This window comes from Phascolarctos cinereus, unplaced genomic scaffold, assembly GCF_003287225.1.
Source record: "Phascolarctos cinereus isolate Bilbo 61053 unplaced genomic scaffold, phaCin_HiC Scaffold_3;HRSCAF=262, whole genome shotgun sequence".
NCBI lineage: Eukaryota > Metazoa > Chordata > Mammalia > Diprotodontia > Phascolarctidae > Phascolarctos > Phascolarctos cinereus.
Window position 1 is genome coordinate 117636938 of NW_027555736.1, and position 17191 is coordinate 117654128.

Below are 17191 nucleotides of genomic sequence, written 5' to 3' on the forward strand. Positions count from 1 at the left end.
TCCTAAATGTGGGTTCCAAAAAGTCCAAATTTAAAACTACAGGATAGGGGAGGCATGACTAGACAACAGTATGAAAATAATCAGAGGAGTTTAGTGGACTATAAGCTCACAATAAATCAACAGTGGGGCTTTTTTTGGTTTGTTTTGGGGGGCTAGGCAATAGGGGTAAGTGATTTGCCCAGGGTCACACAGCTAGTGTCAAGTGTCTGAGGTCAGATTTGAACTCAGTTCCTCCTGACTCCAGGGCCAGTGTTTATCCACTATACCACCTAGCTGCCCCTTGAATCAATAGCGTTGAATAGCATTCAAAAGAGCCAATGCTATTATTGTAGTTTGCATGGAGATAAGATGTCCAGAATGGACTTTGAAGAAACAGATCACAGTCATAGAATGGAGAATGAGATAATAGTCATGGGGGTTTTCAACTATACAGAACCTGCTAAATTTCACCCTCCACTCTAACAAAACAGCAGGTAGTAAATTATTTTCTTGCTTTAATAGCAATTTAATTCTTCAAAAAGTGGAGAAAGTGAAAAGAGCTATTATACTAGTCTAGTTCTGGCCAATAAGAAGGAACTGATTGCCTAAGATAGAAATGATGAAAAGAATGGGATAGAATAAATATGCAATCATGAGGGTAGTAATCAATAAGCAGTGAATAGCTCAGCATAGCCTTTTGGTGACAGTTGATTTTTAGAGACTGAATTTCAAAGAGTTCAGAAAAAGGTTAGGAAAGGTAAAATTAAATAGGGTGGTTGGCTCAAGAAGGGTGGAATTCTCTGAAATTTCTCATGAAATAAATACGAATGATTGCAACAGGGGAAAAAAAGAGGTCCAAAGAGACTAATGCCAACTAACAAAGAACTCATTGACTAACAAATTTTGAAAGAAATATGCAGAGGATGGATATAAGAGTAGATAACTGAAAATTAATTCAAAAGAGAGTCATAGCCCTATAAGACTCATGTTAAGAATGCTAAAATACAGACTCAACTGAACAATGAATGCTAATAATAGAAATGATTTTTAAGCAAAGTTACAGGCAAAAGGAAGATCACAAAAGGGCTAGGACCATTACTTAAAGTAGATGAGATGATGACGACAGAAAACAGAGAGTAGAATAGCAACTTTTATTTTGTCTCTATTTTCTTACATAATGGGAGTCTGGCACATGTGCGTATACCATCAGTTTGCTAAGATGGTGTGTCAGAGAGCTGTTTCTGGGAGAATTATGAGGACTGTTTCACGCAAAGACATTCTATAACCGGCTCTGGTTAGCCTACAATGTGGCTAGAAAGAACTTTTCCCCATTGGCTACGGAGCTGGCATAGCCAGCATCATCCAAAGGACCTAAATCAGCACTGGCCTTTGAGGCACTTTTATGTGAGAGATTCAGATAAATTCTTTAGTAACAACTTCCAGTGTGAGGACCATGCTAGAAGGGGAAAGCCTGAGCCTATTTGGCCCTTAAAAAGTGGGCCTGGATCTTTAGCCTTTACATTTATTCTAAAAAAACTGATGGAGTTTACACATGTACCAGACCTCCATTACACCTAAAACTATAGACTCATGAATTAAGAATCGGAAAGGATCTTGGAGAGTATTTGGTGCAAACTTCCCATTTTACAGATGAGGTAGTTGAGGCCCAGAGAAGCTAAGCGATTCCACATCCCAGAGGTTGTACGTAGTAAAGCTAGGGAGAAAAATCCATTTCTCCTAGCTCCTAATCTTAATAATAAGGAAATTCAACAGTTAACCATAGTATACGTTAACTATAGTGTATGGTAATTTTCTAGAGAAATAAACAGTCAAGGGATATTCCTTCTCAAAAAAATTCATCTACTAAATATGTTTAGAATGTTAATGAATAATAATTAATTAGAAAGCTCTTCATAGTCAAACATGAAAAGAAAGTTTTCAGTCTTACACTTCTATCAAACAATCAATAAGCATTTATTACATATTTACTATGTGCCAGATAATGTGCAGATACAGATAAAAAGCAAAAATAGTTCCTGCCTTGAAGGTGCTTACATTCTAATGGGGGAAGGTAATGTGAACATAAATCAGTACATGCAAGATACTTATAGACTAGATGGAGAGAAGCCTTAGAGGGGAAAGTACTAATAGCTGGGTGACCAAGAAAGTCAGTCTTGAAGAAGTGACATTTAAGCTTAGTTGTAAAGGAAGCTAGGGATTCTAAGGGTAGAATAAGAACATTATAGGCATTGGCAAAAGCCAGTGCAAAAGCACAAAAAATGGGAGATGGAATGTTTCATGTGAGGAATAGCAAGCAGTACAGTACTGTTACACCTAACTATATATAGAGAAAAGTATTTTGTAAAAAAAAAAAACTGGAAAGATAGGAAGGTGCCAAGTTTTTAAACACTTTATATGTCAAATACAGGAATTTATTTTTGACCCAAGAGACAATAGGGGACCAGTGGAGCTTATTGAGGAGGGGAATGACACAGTCAAACTTGTGCTTTTAAAAAAATTGCTTTGGCAGATATGTGAAGCATAAATTGACATAGAAAGACCTGAGGCAGGGATTCCAAATAGAAAGCTATAGAAATAGAACAGATGAGAAGTGAGGGTATGAACTGGAGTGGTGACCTTGTGAGTAGACAGAAAATTATTTTTGTGAGAAATGTTGCAGAGGCAGAAATTATAAACATTTAGCAAGTGATTATATGTGGGGTAGTAGGGAGTGAGGAATTGAGGACGATACTGAAGTTATGAACCTGGGTCTCTGGAAGGAGAGTGGTACTTTGTATAGGAACAAAGAGAATCAGAAGAGCAGTGGGTTTGGGGGAAAAGATAATGAATTCTCATTTAGATATATTGAGTTTGAGACACCTATGGGAAATCCAATTGGTAATTTGGGAATAGAGCTCAGAATAGAGACTAGGGCTAGGTATTTAGCCCTAGATGTGTGTGTAAGGATGTTCGCTGAACCCATGGAAGCTAATGAGTCCACCAGGTGCGAGAGTATAGAAACAAAAGAGGAGAGGTCCCAGAAAAAAGCCTTGGGGCACACGCAGTTAGTGGAAGTGACACGTATGAAAACTAGCAAAGGGACTGAGAATGAACAGTCAGGCAGAAAGGAAGAGAACCAGGGGAGAACATTGTCATGAAAGCCTAGAGAGGAGAGATTATCTAGAGAGAAATGGTTGACAAGGAAGAACAAGATTGAGAAAGGGCCAACAGATCTGCCCATTAGATCACTTTTAGAGCAGCAAAACATAGAAATGAAATAGTTGTAGGTAATGGCAAGATAAAGTGTGTGACCATCCCTGTGAATAACTGATGTTGAAAGAGTAGGTAAGGAGGGTTAAGTAGACTGATGAACTGAGACATTACAGTTTTAAGGAAATATCAATACAAATACCCAACCATGATTCCAGGACTATTGGTGAAACATGCTACTCACATCCTGAGAGATGCAAATTCCACATTTTGGACGTGATCAGCGTGATAATTTGTTGTGTTTGATGATGTGTAGCTGCAAAGGCTTTGTTTTTCTCAATAGATATGGATGGGAAGAGGAGAAAATTTAGGTTTGCTAATTGAAAAGAATAATTTTTAAAAGGTATGTATGTTGAGCTTCCACTTCCAGGAGCCAAGATGGCTGAGTGAAAAGGTAGTCGCTCTCACTCTCTCCTATCAACCTCTGAAAACCCAGAAAATATCACCCCAGAAAAAAAACCCTGGAACACCTGAACTAGAAGAAAGATGGGGAGCAGCAGTGCAGCAGCCCAGCAAACAGGTCTCCCAGTGCCTCAGCAAAAACAAGAGAGGTAGAACTACAAGGGGCCCCAGGCAGATAAGTACCCTTGCATTCATCTGAAAGGAGGTGAAGAAAACAACCTAAAGGCTTCCTAAAGCCCTGGCCTTGCTGATTCCAACCCAACACCAGGTGAGCTGTCAGAGCCCTGAAGCCTCCAGTTGTGAAGAAATCCTGAAGCCCAGGTGGTAGAAAGGGCGGGGGGGGGGGGGGGGGTGGAAACCAGCTCAGAAAACCACCAGGTGCCTCGGCACTCTACTGCAAAGGAATCTCCCAGTGCATTAGCAGAAGTGAGGGAGACAACACTGCAGGGGGCCCCAGGCAGATAAACACCCTGCAGCAATCAAAAAGGAGCTGAAGAAAGCTGAAGGAAAGGAAAAGCAGGCAACCTAGAACTGCCTGAAAGTTCCAGCCTTGCTGATTCCAGCCCAACACGAGGTAAGCTGCAAGAAACCTACAGTCTCCAATTGCCAGCATAAGAGGCCCCAGCATACAAAGCCAGTGACCAAGACCTAGGCTCCCAACACAAGAAGCCTGGGTCAGTACCCTCTGTTCCCCAGCAGGAGAGCTCAATCTCTTTAAAGGCCAGGGAATAGAGAAACACATGAGTAAAAAGAAACGTACCATAGATTCATATTATGAGAAGAGTGAAGATCAAGACAGAAATTCTGAAGAGGACAACATTGTCAACAAACCCACATCTGCAACAACAAAAGGGAATATGAACTGGTCTGAAGCCCAAAAAGCCTTCTTAGAAGAGCTCAAGAAGGATTTTAATAGTCAAATGAGAGAGGTAGAAGAGTCCTTCAAAAATACAATTGGCCAATTGGAAAAAAAATACACTGAAGAAAACAAGTCCCTAAAAACACAATTGGCCAATTGAAGAAGGAAGTACAAAAACTAACAGAAGAAAACAATCTGTTAAAAACTAGAATTGGACAAATGGAAACTAATGTCTCTATGAGAAAGCAAGAATCAGTCAAACAGAAACAAAAAATGAAAAAATAGATGAAAACGTAAAATACCTCATCGTAAAAAACCAACCTGGAAAATCATTCAGGAGAGACAATTTAAAAATTATTGGACTACCTGAAAATCACGATGAAAAAAAGAGCCTGGACAGTATCTTTCAGGAAATCATAAAGGAAAACTGCCCGAAGTCCTAGAACCAGAAGGGAAAATAACCATAGAAAGAATCCACCGATCACCACCTGAAAGAGATCCCAAATTGACAACACCAAGGAATATAATAGCAAAATTCCAAAATTACCAGATGAAAGAGAAGGTGCTGCAAGCAGCCAGAAAGAAACAATTTAAATATCATGGAACCACAGTCAGGATTACACAGGACCTTGCAGCTTCTACATTAAAAGACCACACGGCGTGGAACATGATATTCCATAAGGCAAAGGAGCTTGGAATGCAGCCAAGGATCAATTACCCAGCAAAAATGAGCATCATTTTTCAAGGGAGGAGGTGGATATTCAACGAAATAGGAGACTTCCAAACTTTCCTGATAAAAAGACCAGAGCTCAACAAAAAATTTGATCTTCAAGTACAGGACTCAAGAAGGACTTAAAAAGGTAAATGGGACAGAAAGATACAATATGTTGTTAATGGGGGGGGGGCTGTTTAAACCCCTACAAGGGAATATGACGCTTGCAACTTACACCATGCTAAAGGAGTATACATAAAGAGGGTGGATATTAGTTGACTTTGATGTAATGATAAAAACAATCTAATCAAGTGGGTTAAATGGATCCAAATAAGTGGATCAATCCAATCTTAGAAAATGTACTGAGAAAGGAGGAGGCAGACAAGGGTAGATTACATGTGGAAAAGACACAAAATCCTATTACAGTAGAGGGAAAGAAGGGAGGGAGGGAGCATTGTTTGAACCTTACTCTCATCAGATTTGGCTCAAGAAGGGCATAACATAATCAGTTAGGTATAGAAATCTAACTTGCCCTATAGGCAGTAGGAGGGAAAGAGGGGGAAAGAAGGGGGGGAAAAAAGGGAAAGGGATAATAAAAGGGGGGAAGGACTGAAGGAGGCAGTAGTCAAAGGCAAAACACTAGTGAAGGGGGGAGGAAAAAGAAGAAAGAAAAGCATAAATGGGGGGGGGAAGGATGGAGGAAAAGACACAGATAGTAATCATAACTGTGAATATGAATGGGATGAACTCTCCCTTAAAACAGAAACGGATTGCAGAATGGATTAAAAACCATAATCCTACAATATGTTGTTTGCAGGAAACACATTTGAAAAAGAGTGACACATACAGGGTAAAGGTAAAAGGCTGGAGCAGAATATATTATGCATCAGCTGAAGTAAGAAAAAGCAGGGGTAGCAATCATGATCTCAGACAAAGCAAAAGCAAAAATAGATCTAAAAGGTATGTATGTTGAAATCCTCTAAAAGGAGGTTAGAAATTGTAATGGAAAGCAAAACTTTCAGCCAGACACTCATCTCATTGAGAAAGTAAGGGGAATGCACCGGGGCTACTAAAATCTGGATTGGGTGGTAAATATGGATTACATGAACCTTAGAGAATGAGAGGTTCATTGAGCAATGGCAGTAGAGAGAGATTTTCGAAGTGGCAATGGTGAGCAAGGATTGCAACTTCCCAGTTGGAGCCAGTGAGTTGGCAAGTATGTGTAAAAGTGAAGCTAATACTATAAAGAGTGCCAAGAACATGCTATTATCCATAGGGAGCCAGAGCTTAGTGAATGACAGAAGAAGGATGGAGTGAAAGAAGAAACAGGGTAAGCTGAAAGTAAGTTTGTTAATTATGGAATAAGAGCTCTAGAGGGATTGGATCACTTGAAAGAATGGAGAGCTCTGGAGTGGGATTTGAGGACTAGAGTTGCTGGATGACAATGAGGGATCATACAGCTGTGGTTGGGGAAGGGATTTAAGCTTTGGCAGTTGGGGGAATAGGGTGAGAAAGATTTACAATGATTCAATCGCTCTTATAAATAGGTGACATCTTAGATCTGTTGCTCAAAACCAGAATGCTACCATAAAATGTGAAAAAAAGAAAACACTAATTCCAGTCTCATGGCAAAATTTAAAGAGTAATTTTGCTCACAAATACATTGAGCTGGAATTGAACCTGGGATGTGGATGGAATAAGAATTCTACTACTAAGCCATCAGAATAAAGACTGCTATAGTCCTATTGTACCTCCCCAAATTATATCTGGAGCACCACATTCAATTGTAGGCACCACAATTTTAGAAAGAAATTGATGAGCTTAGAGTATATCTTTTAAAAAGTAATGAAGGTTATAAGGAGACCACAGGCCATGCAAAGCAAAAATAAGCTATAGTGAATAGAGTGCTGAGCTTGGACTCAGGAAGACCCAAGTTCAAATCCTGCCTCAGACACTTACAAGCTGTGTGAACCAGGGCAAATCATTTCATTTCTCAGTGCCTCAGTTTTCTACAAAATGAGGAAGTTGGATTTGATGTCCTCTGAGATCCCTTCCAGCTATCCAGCTAAAGGTATGATATTATGGTAAGTTGAAGGAACTAAGGATGTTAGACCTGGTAAAGACAAGGCTTAAAGAGGACATGATAGCTGACTTTACAAATTAGAAGTTGTCAGGTGAAAGAGGAATAAGATTTACTCTGCCTGCCCCAGAGAATAGAACTAGGGGTAACAATGAGAAATTGAAACAATTTTGGCTCTATGTAACAAAAAATCTTTCTAATTAGAAGTGTCCAAAATTAGAATGATCTGCTTCACAGAGTAGTGAGCTCCTCATCACTGAAGTCCTTTAAAATAAGGTTGTATCGATCACTTGCCAAGGATATTGAAGCAGGAATTGCCATTTAAGTATAGGAATGAATAGATGAATGAAGCATTTATTAAGCACTTACTACTGCAAAGCACTGTACTAAATGTTGGGGATGATCTCAGAGGTCCTTTCTGATTTTGAGTCTCTGATTCAAATAGTTTTTTTTTAATGATACTATAAATGTCTGTTTTGTATGGCTTAGTCATTTTCTTACATGAAGGCATAGGGCTGGATTAAAGTCCTTTAATTCTATGGAAGCCAAAAGTATTCTTCATGACTAAGACTGATATGCAACTCTCTTATTTCCCAGAGGACAATTGAACATTTGCTTAGAGGCTGATGGGATAATCAGAACTTCTCCTTTTTCAAGCTGGCTTATTACCTTTGGAAAGCCTGTACAGTGACCAGACATCTACAGACTCCTGTCTTTATAGCCCAGACTCTTACCCATTTTTTGGAAGATGACAGTCACAATGAGAAAGATCTATGTGTCCAAATCCTGGTCCTAAGGAGTTTGTGTTCTCCTTTGGGCTCTTTCATCAGATAGAAGATGTTGGCTGAACTTGACTAGAGTATACCAACATGAGATAAATTGATCAGAGACCAGTAAGCAGCCTCTGTCTCTGATATTGGCTTGTAGACTTCCAAGACATCATCAAGAAACATCATACTTAGACCTTTGTCTCCATCTTGTCTGCTTTGTTATTATTGTTGCTCAGGCGTTTCAGGAATGTCTGACTCTTTGTAACCCTGTTTGGGTATTTCTTGGCAAAGATGCTGCAATGGTTTGCTATTTCCTTCTCCAGCTCATTTTACCAATAAGGAGACTGATGCAAACAGGGTTAAGTGACTTGCCCAGGGTCATACAACTGGTAAGTGGCTGAGGCTAGATTTGAACTCACAGGTCTTCCTGACTCTAGGCCCACTCTATCTTGGCTTCATAGCACACATTGTAGGTGCTTGTTGTAAAGTCGTAAATTCATGTTGACTGGCTAACTGGCTGGTAAGAACCCCTTGCTCAGTCACAATCTTGCTTTATTTGTTTGTTTGTTTGTTTGTTTGTTTGTTTGTTTGTTTAACTCTTTGTCACCTAAACCAGATCTGGAGTTTAAGTCAACACTCCTAGCTGCATGGTCTCTCTAGACACAATGGTATGAGAATTGACCAGCCTGCTTCATAATAAGCATCTCACCTTGGCTACTACTAGAGGTTCAGTGAGGTTTTTTCTCCTATTTCTATTTCAAAGCTCAAAAGACAACAGATGGTATGATTCAAGGATAAACTGAATTTCTTTTAAAAAAAGACAAAGACCTGGAAGTAAGAATAAAATAACAAACCACAACTTCTCTACAGTGTTGTCTATTCAGTGTACTTCCTATTTCATTAGATTATCATACCAATTGTATGAGGTTAGGAAGATTGCTGTTGTTCATCTTTCATTCTTGAAGAGGACCAATGACATCATGAGGGCAAGGGTTAATGTCTTGACTTATGTGTGAATTAGATTTAAGTGAGGCAGAGTTGAGCAAAGTCATCAGGATACTAAGAAGCAGCAGAGAATAATGGCAACAAACACTGGGCTGAATATCAGTGCACCTCTCAACTTCTAGTCACTTGGGCTCACAATCTTGGAATTATCCTCGATTCCTCATTCTCCTTCAGCCCACATATCCAATCAGTTGACAAGTCTTGTTGAGTCAACCTCTACATTTCTTGCACTTGTCCCCTTCTCTCCAATCAAATAGCCACAACTCTAATTTAAGAACTTCTTATTTCTCACCTGAACTATTATAATATCCTCTTTTTTTATTTGTGGGTTTTTGTTTTAATTTTGGTGAGGCAATTGAGGTTAAGTGACTTGCTCAGAGTCACACAGCTAGTGAGTGTTAAGAGTCTGACGCTGGATTTAAACTCAGGTCCTCCTGACTCCAGGGCCAGTGCTCTATCCTCCGTACCACCTAGCTGCCCCTATAACATCATCTTAATTGGTCTCCTTGCCTCAAGCGTTTCCACTGTCTACTATATCCTCTACATAAATGCTAATACTGTATTCCTTAGGCACTGCTCTCATAACGACATTACTCTCCTACTCTATAAACTCTGGTGGTTCCCTGTTATCCCACTAGGATCAAATACCAACTCTCCTTTTTGGTCTTAAAGCCCTCACACTCTGACTCCCTCTTTCCTTTTCAGTATTATTACATATTGCATCACTTCACACACTCTATGGTCCATCCATATTGGCCTTCTTGTTATTTCTCACTCAGAACCTTACACACCTTCCATTTCTATGTCTTTGCATAGGTGGTCCTTCACTTACTCCTTCCTCACCTCCATATCTTAGAAGCCTTAGCTTCCTTCAAAGCTGAGCTCAAAGATTATCCCCTATCTGAGGCCATTCTTGATGCCCCTCAGTGGTTAGAGATCCCCCAGTGAAATAATCCCACATTCACTTTGTAAACTTTTATAAATTTTTATATGTATATGTTACAAGTCCTTGATAACAAGGATTTTTTAAAATTTTTGTCTCTGTATACCTACTCTCTATCATAATATTTCTCAAACTTTTGGGTCTCAAGGACTCCTTTATGCTCTTAAAATTTATTGAAGACCCCAAAGAGCACATATCTATGTTTCTGATATCTATCTACATATACCATATTAGAAATCAAAATGTTTTGGTGTTATTACGAAAATAGGTTTGATCTTGTGGAGTCAGGGACCCCTAGGGATCCATGGACCACATTTGTAGAAAATTTTTGATTGTAAGGATTATTTTGTTTTTGTCTCTGTATATGTATCACTGGGGCAGCTAGAAAGCACAGTGGATAGAACAGCAGCCCTGGAGTCAGGAAGACCTAAGTTCAAATCCAGCCTCAGCCATTTATTAGCTGTGTGACCCTGGGCAAATCATTTAACACTATTTACCTCAGTTCTTCATCTGTAAAATGAGCTGGAGAAGGAAATGGCAAACCACTGCAGTATCTTTGCCAAGAAAACTCCCAGTGGGGTCATGGAGAGTTGGATATGACTGAAACGATTCAACAACAACAACACCTATGATATAATACACTAGTTCTGAAAACTTTGGTCTCAGAACCATACTCTTCAAAATTATCGAAAATTCCAAAAAGTTTTTGTTGCCATTTAGGGTATCTGAGAGCATGATTGGAAAGTTGAGAAGAAAGTGAAGGTTTTTTTGGTGGGGGAGAATAATGGGCTCTGTTTTACACATGTTTACACATGAGATGCCTATAGGTCGTCCAAGTATTTTACATTATTATCCATCCATATTTACTGCATTTGAAATTAAAATTTCTTAGGGTTATAAAAATAGTTTGACCTTGCAAGCCCTCTGAAAGGGTCCCAAGAGGACCCTGAGCTACTCTTTAAGAACTGACAGTCTAGCATATACTAGGCACTTAATAAATAAATGGCTTATGCATTCATTGACTGCTGGTTGACCTGTGAATGAACAGTAATAGTATTTATGCTACCTACTTCACAAGGCGGTTACAAGAAAAGTGTTTTATGAAATCTTAAAGCATATATAAGTGGGAATTTTTGTTACTATCTTCATTTTGTATATGAACAAACTGAGGATCAAGTAAAGCAACTTGTCCAAGGTTGTGTGGTTAGTAATACAAAAAGCTAAGAACAGATCTCCTGTTTCCTATCCAAGATCTTTCCACAAAACCAAAAGAGCTGTACCAAGGCAGACGGCTTCTCATGCTAAGCTACCACAGGGAGCATTTGTGGCCTCAGCTGATCCTGAAACACCTTATAAGAATTAATCTGGTGAAAACTTCCCAGACGATCCCAGCAGTGGTACCATGTCTTTCCAAAAAAAAATATATATATATGCTTGGGGCTGAAATAGTTCTCATGGAGCACCTGAACACTGAAACTTTAAGAGTAATACTTTGATACTTTTATCCTTCTGGCCAGGGACAAGTATTGGCCTTTAAACCTGAGAGCCTAATGCAGTTTACAGGACTTGTTCCTTCTTCATCCCCTAAATACCAATGTGACAGAGAGGGGGGAAACCAACTGAATCATTATTTGGGAAGGTATTTTTTCCCTTGTTAGCATGGTCTAATTTAATAAACTGCTTTATTTTAATTTCAGTGAATAACAGAATCCACCAATGACTCCTCATTTATTTATATTGCAGATTTGCCCTCAGCTTTTGCTCCATCCATTTGCCAGGTTTTTCCATTTGGTCCCTCTCTCACCCTAATTGTTAAGCATCTTGGTTATGCCGAAAATATAGCATACTGCCTCTATCTCCCCTCATTTCAAGGATGCTTAATAATAATAAGTGACAATGAAATAGCTCCTTAAGGTTTGCAAAGTGTTTAATAGGCCTCCTCTCATCTGAGGTTCATAACACCTCTGGGATGAAAGGGCTACAGATATAATCTCTTCCTTTTTTACAGATGAGGAAATGGAGTCTGAAAAAAATTAAACAGCTTGCCACAGGTCACACAACTGCTGTGGATGGTGGCTATGCAAGTGGTAAGGACATATGAAAGATATGGTAAATGTAGAAATAACTAGATTTGAGAGCAGATTAAAAATGTGGAGTGAATGGGAATGAGGAGTCAAAGACAGTACCAAGGTTGCAATCTGGGGTGTCTGAGAGCATGGTTAAAAAATTGAAAAAAGTGGGGTTTTGGGGGGGAGAATAATGAGTTCTGTTTTAGAAATGTTGAGTTGAGATGCTATAGGTCATCTGATTAGAGATGTCCAAAAAGCCATTGGTGATTCTGGATTAGAACTCAGGAGAGAAATTAAAAAACTGGATATATAGATCTGAGAGTCAGTCATTCAACTGACATATGTTGAATGCTTAAGTGTTTGGGATGTGTGGGTGTTCAGGAGGACTAACACCTCTGCTGTGAGGGTTTGCCAAGCCCTTTTCAGGGCTGCTCATCCACCTTTGGTGTCCACCTGTCACCCAGCTCTCACTGGTGACTCCAAGAAGCTGTAGCATGGGCAGTGGCCACACCCAAATAAAACCATCTCAGCATACATACTAAACCAGTTTGAGGGTACTGATGGACCACAAACTTGTGGGTGAGTTAGGAGGATGTTTATCCCAAGCATGTGAAGACTTCCCCTAGCAGAACAGGCATATGAGAAAAATTTGCTCCAACAGCCATAAAGGTGGCTAAAGCAGGTGCTATTGAGCACTTAGAGCTTGATCAGACATTGAAGACACTGAGGTCATTCAATGCATCCTGGACTATCACCAGGTACCTTGACTTGTGTCTTGCCACTGGACTTCAATGATTCTGGAAGACAGAGTAAGACTGACAACTTTGAACAATTCTGCCTCACTTAAATCTCATTCACAGAGGAGTCAAAATATCATCCCATGATGTCATTGGTCCTCTTCAAAAATGAAGAATGAGGGGCAGCTAGGTGGTGCAGTGAATAGAGCACCAGCCCTGAAGTCAGGAGGACCTGAGTTCAAATCTGGCCTCAGACCAAACACTTGACTCTTCCTAGCTGTGTGACCCTGGGCAAGTCACTTAACCCCAATTGCCTAAAAGCAAAAAAAAAAAAAAAGAAGAACAAAACAACAACAACGATGACTAATAACAGCATTAAGTGCTTATATGCCAAGCACGGAGGATACAAAGAAAGGCAAAAGACAATCTCTCTTCTCAAGGAGCTAGAGTCTAACAGGGACAAAACATGCAAAGTATATAAAGGATAAATTGGAGATAATCTACAGAGGAAAGGCACTAGAATTAAGGCTCCTTGTAAGGTTATACTCTAAGCAGTAAGTTTCCTTCAGAGTCATCTGTAATACTAACATTCAGAAAAGGAAAAAAAAAAACAGGTTATGGCCTGAGTCTGCCTTTCTTAAAACTCAGGCCTCACTTTGAAGAATGGATCTGTCTGCTATGACCACTGCCTGTATTCCCCACATTCATAGACTTAGAGCTGCCAACAGCTTCTACCCAGACTATCCCTTGTCACCATGATCATGCTGTTATCTATGTCTAACACTTACCCTTGCTGAAAATCCAACCTGCATACCGAGCCCTACTTTTTAGGCCAAGGCTCAGCAAAGATCAATTCACCTAGAAATATAAGAGGTCAGGCCAAGGTGAGGAAGGGGCACTTGGACTAAGGAAGTCTTGATTCTGAGGTAAATTTATTTCATAGCCTGGAGATTTTTATGCTCTCTCCTCTAGGGTGGAGATCAATCAGAGAATTTAGTCAGTCTGAAAGCATATAGACAGAAATGGGTAAGCAGTTACACCTTGCAAGAGAAAATATGGGTAACAAATTAGAGTAGTTCTTAACACTCAGTTTAATGTTCAATGGTTCCCCATTGCCCAATGGATTGGAAAAAAAAATCCTTGTGTCTAACTTTTAGGGTCCCCTGCCTCCAATCAGTTGTCAAGCATTGTCCAGTCTAACTCTACATTATCCTTCTGATTGATTCCTTTTTCTCCCCTCGCACAACTTCTACTATATTTCAGGCCCTCATTATCCCTCCCTGGGGCTACTGCAACAGCTACCTAATTGGTCTCCCTGCCTCTGCCACTCCTTTGTTCAATCCATCCCCCACACAGATGCCAAATTCATATTCCTAAAACACAGATGATCATGTCACCCTCCCCCCACTTTGCCACTCAAAACTCTTTAATAGGTCCCAATGACCCATAGGATGGAATTTAAAAATTAAGATCCTGGCATTTAAAGCTCTCCATATTCTGGCTCCCACCTGCCTTTCCAGTCTTGTTTCATATTACTTCCCTTCCTTCAAGTTCAATGTGAGTTCCTCCAGTGTTAAAGTTTCCATTTTATACAGGTGTGCCAGGAGTGTTTAACAGTCAGGACACACTTTTAAATTTGACCTGCACTATTAACACTATCACTCTCTTCAGTTCAGACAATCAATAAAACAGTAACTTGGGCTGTGATTCATCATGTTTCCTGATTTCAGAGATGTAAATGCTCACAGTGAAAATTTAACAATCGGCTCTCAGAACACATGAGCTGGCTCACATGCCTGTTCATACCTCGAGCACCTGGCACATAATAGATGCTGGGGGGTTAAGTGACTTGCCCAGGTTCACATAGCTAGTAAGTGTTATGTGTCTGAGGCCAGATTTGAACTCAGGTCCTCCTGAATCTAGGGCTGTTGCTCTATCCACTGAGCCACATAGCTGCCCCTATAATAGATGCTTTTAAAAAAGTGTTTGTTGATTGATAGAAGCATGTACCCTTTATTCTAATCAAACTGGCCTGTTCCTTATATATTCATCTCCCACCTCCATACCTTTACTCAAATGGTGTACCATGCCCGGAATGCATTCCCTCTTCAACTGAACATCACAGAATCCCTAGCTTCCTTCAAAGTACAGCTCAGAGATGGCATATTTATCTAATTTTCACATGACAGAAAGGTGGCAAGGATAGTATTGAAATGGAGAATCAGAACTCTCCCCCCCCTCACCAAAAGAAAATATAATGAAGAGAAGCCTAGTGCCCAAGACTAGGGACATGAGAGCTTCATTATATTCTGTGCTAATCAGAATATATTTGAAATATTACCTTCATTTCAGGGTGGCCTCTTTTAGGAAGGACACTGATAAATTGGAAAGGCAATCAGGATGATTAATGGCCTCAAATTCATTCCATAGAAAAATTATTTGTTGAAATTGGGGAGTTTTAGCTTAGAGAAGATGAAACATAAGCAGAATATCATGTTTGTCTTCAAGTATTTTAAGAAGTCATGTGGAATAGGGATTGTATTTTTGGGGGGGGTTGTTTTTTGCTTTCATTCAGAGGACAGAAGCAACAGGAGGAAGTTTTTAAGACACAAATTTAGGACTAACGCAAAGAGGAACTTTGTAACAACTAAAGCTATCCCCAAAAGTTGGGTGTCATACCTCAGAGGTTGCGGGTTTTAATGGACATCTCCAAACAAAGACAAGATGCCCAGTTGAATGGTTTGCTTCAGAAAGAATTCTTGCTCATGTATGGGTGGGACTAGATCCATTTGAAACTCAAATTCTATGATTCAATGAGTTTATTCTGGCATGTTCTATCCTTGATAACACCATGCTGGATTTTGATACTCATTCCTTTCCCATTTAAATGCTCACAGATTGTTCCTTCAATAATGTGTTTTGAAATTTTGTCAGGAACAGAAGTTCAAATTCACTGGCCTATCATTAACAGGCTGTACTCTCTTTCATTTTTCTGGAAAATCAAGGTATTTGTCCTTCTCCAGTCCCATAGCACTTTTCCCATTTTCCAAGACCTTCAAATCAAATCTTCATTCCCATGCACTTAACCATGTTTGCATTTCCGCCAGTAATCTAGCAAGTAGCTTCTCCCAACCTGTTGACTTGAGCTCATTGAGAGCAGCTGAGTAATGTCTTACTGTGTCCTTATTAATCTTTCATTTCTACTCTACATTTCTACATTTTTGTGCTGCTTTTCCCATTCCAAAGGTCATTATCCTCAAAAGAGAAAAAAGAAGGAAAACAATAGTTGAATAGTTCAGTCTTCTGACCATCATCCCATCCACCTGCAGCATTAATCCTAATTGATCCATATTTTATATTCAACCTAGCTAAAAACAACTAACCCCACCAAAAGAAACCTTTAATAATTTTCTTTCACATACACTGCCATTTCGCAGCTAATTCTTTAATTTAGCATCACTGACACTTCTTTCAGAACCCAACTGCTTATTTGTATTCATCCTTGATAACCTGCACTTGTTTCCATCTTCTTTATGTGGCTTTTAAAGGTATGGCTTTATTGATGTTTTTTTTGTTATATAGTCACTATATATGCAGTTCCTCTTTCTGACTCATCAGATTAATTTCTGTTTGTGTTCAGAATTTCATTATTGAGAATTATTCTCCTAGTTTCCCCTGAGGATTATTAAACCATTACATGCTACCTATTCTTTCCCTGAACTCTGAATAATTCAGAGTTCATGTCACATTATTTTGGGCTTTCCTAGTCTTCTCTATTCCAAACTGTAAGGTGAAATGATCACCAACTTCCAATGTATTCATCATTTTTGTTTCAGCAACCAGTTCATCCTTACTGGTGAGAAACAAGTTGAGAATAGCTTCTCTCTTACTGCTTCTTCTACCTTTGGAATGATAAAACGATCATTGAGGCAAATCACTGATATATCAGTTGCTTGTTTTTTGAAAGAGAAAGAATTCCAGTGCACATTCAGATTGGTAAAGTTCCTCGTAATTACAATGTCATGCCAGGTTTTTTTCATCCATTTTCCAAAGTGCTTTTCTAATTCCTTCATCAGTCATGGTGGTCTGTAGGATAATTCTGCCACAATATTTACTCTTTTTCACCCTTCATTGATGCTCACCTAAATGTTCTTCACTATGCTTCCTCCTTCAGCTTCCTGGATTTCCTCACATGAATATACTTTTTTTTCAAATACAATGCTACTCCACTGTGCTCTTCCTTTATCTGTTCTTTCTAAACAATGTATATCCTTCCAGAGCCATTCTAGTCATGAATCTTGTCCCATCAATTCTCATCAATCTGACGAATTTGTCTCCTTATATTGGGAGATGAAGTTTAACCTA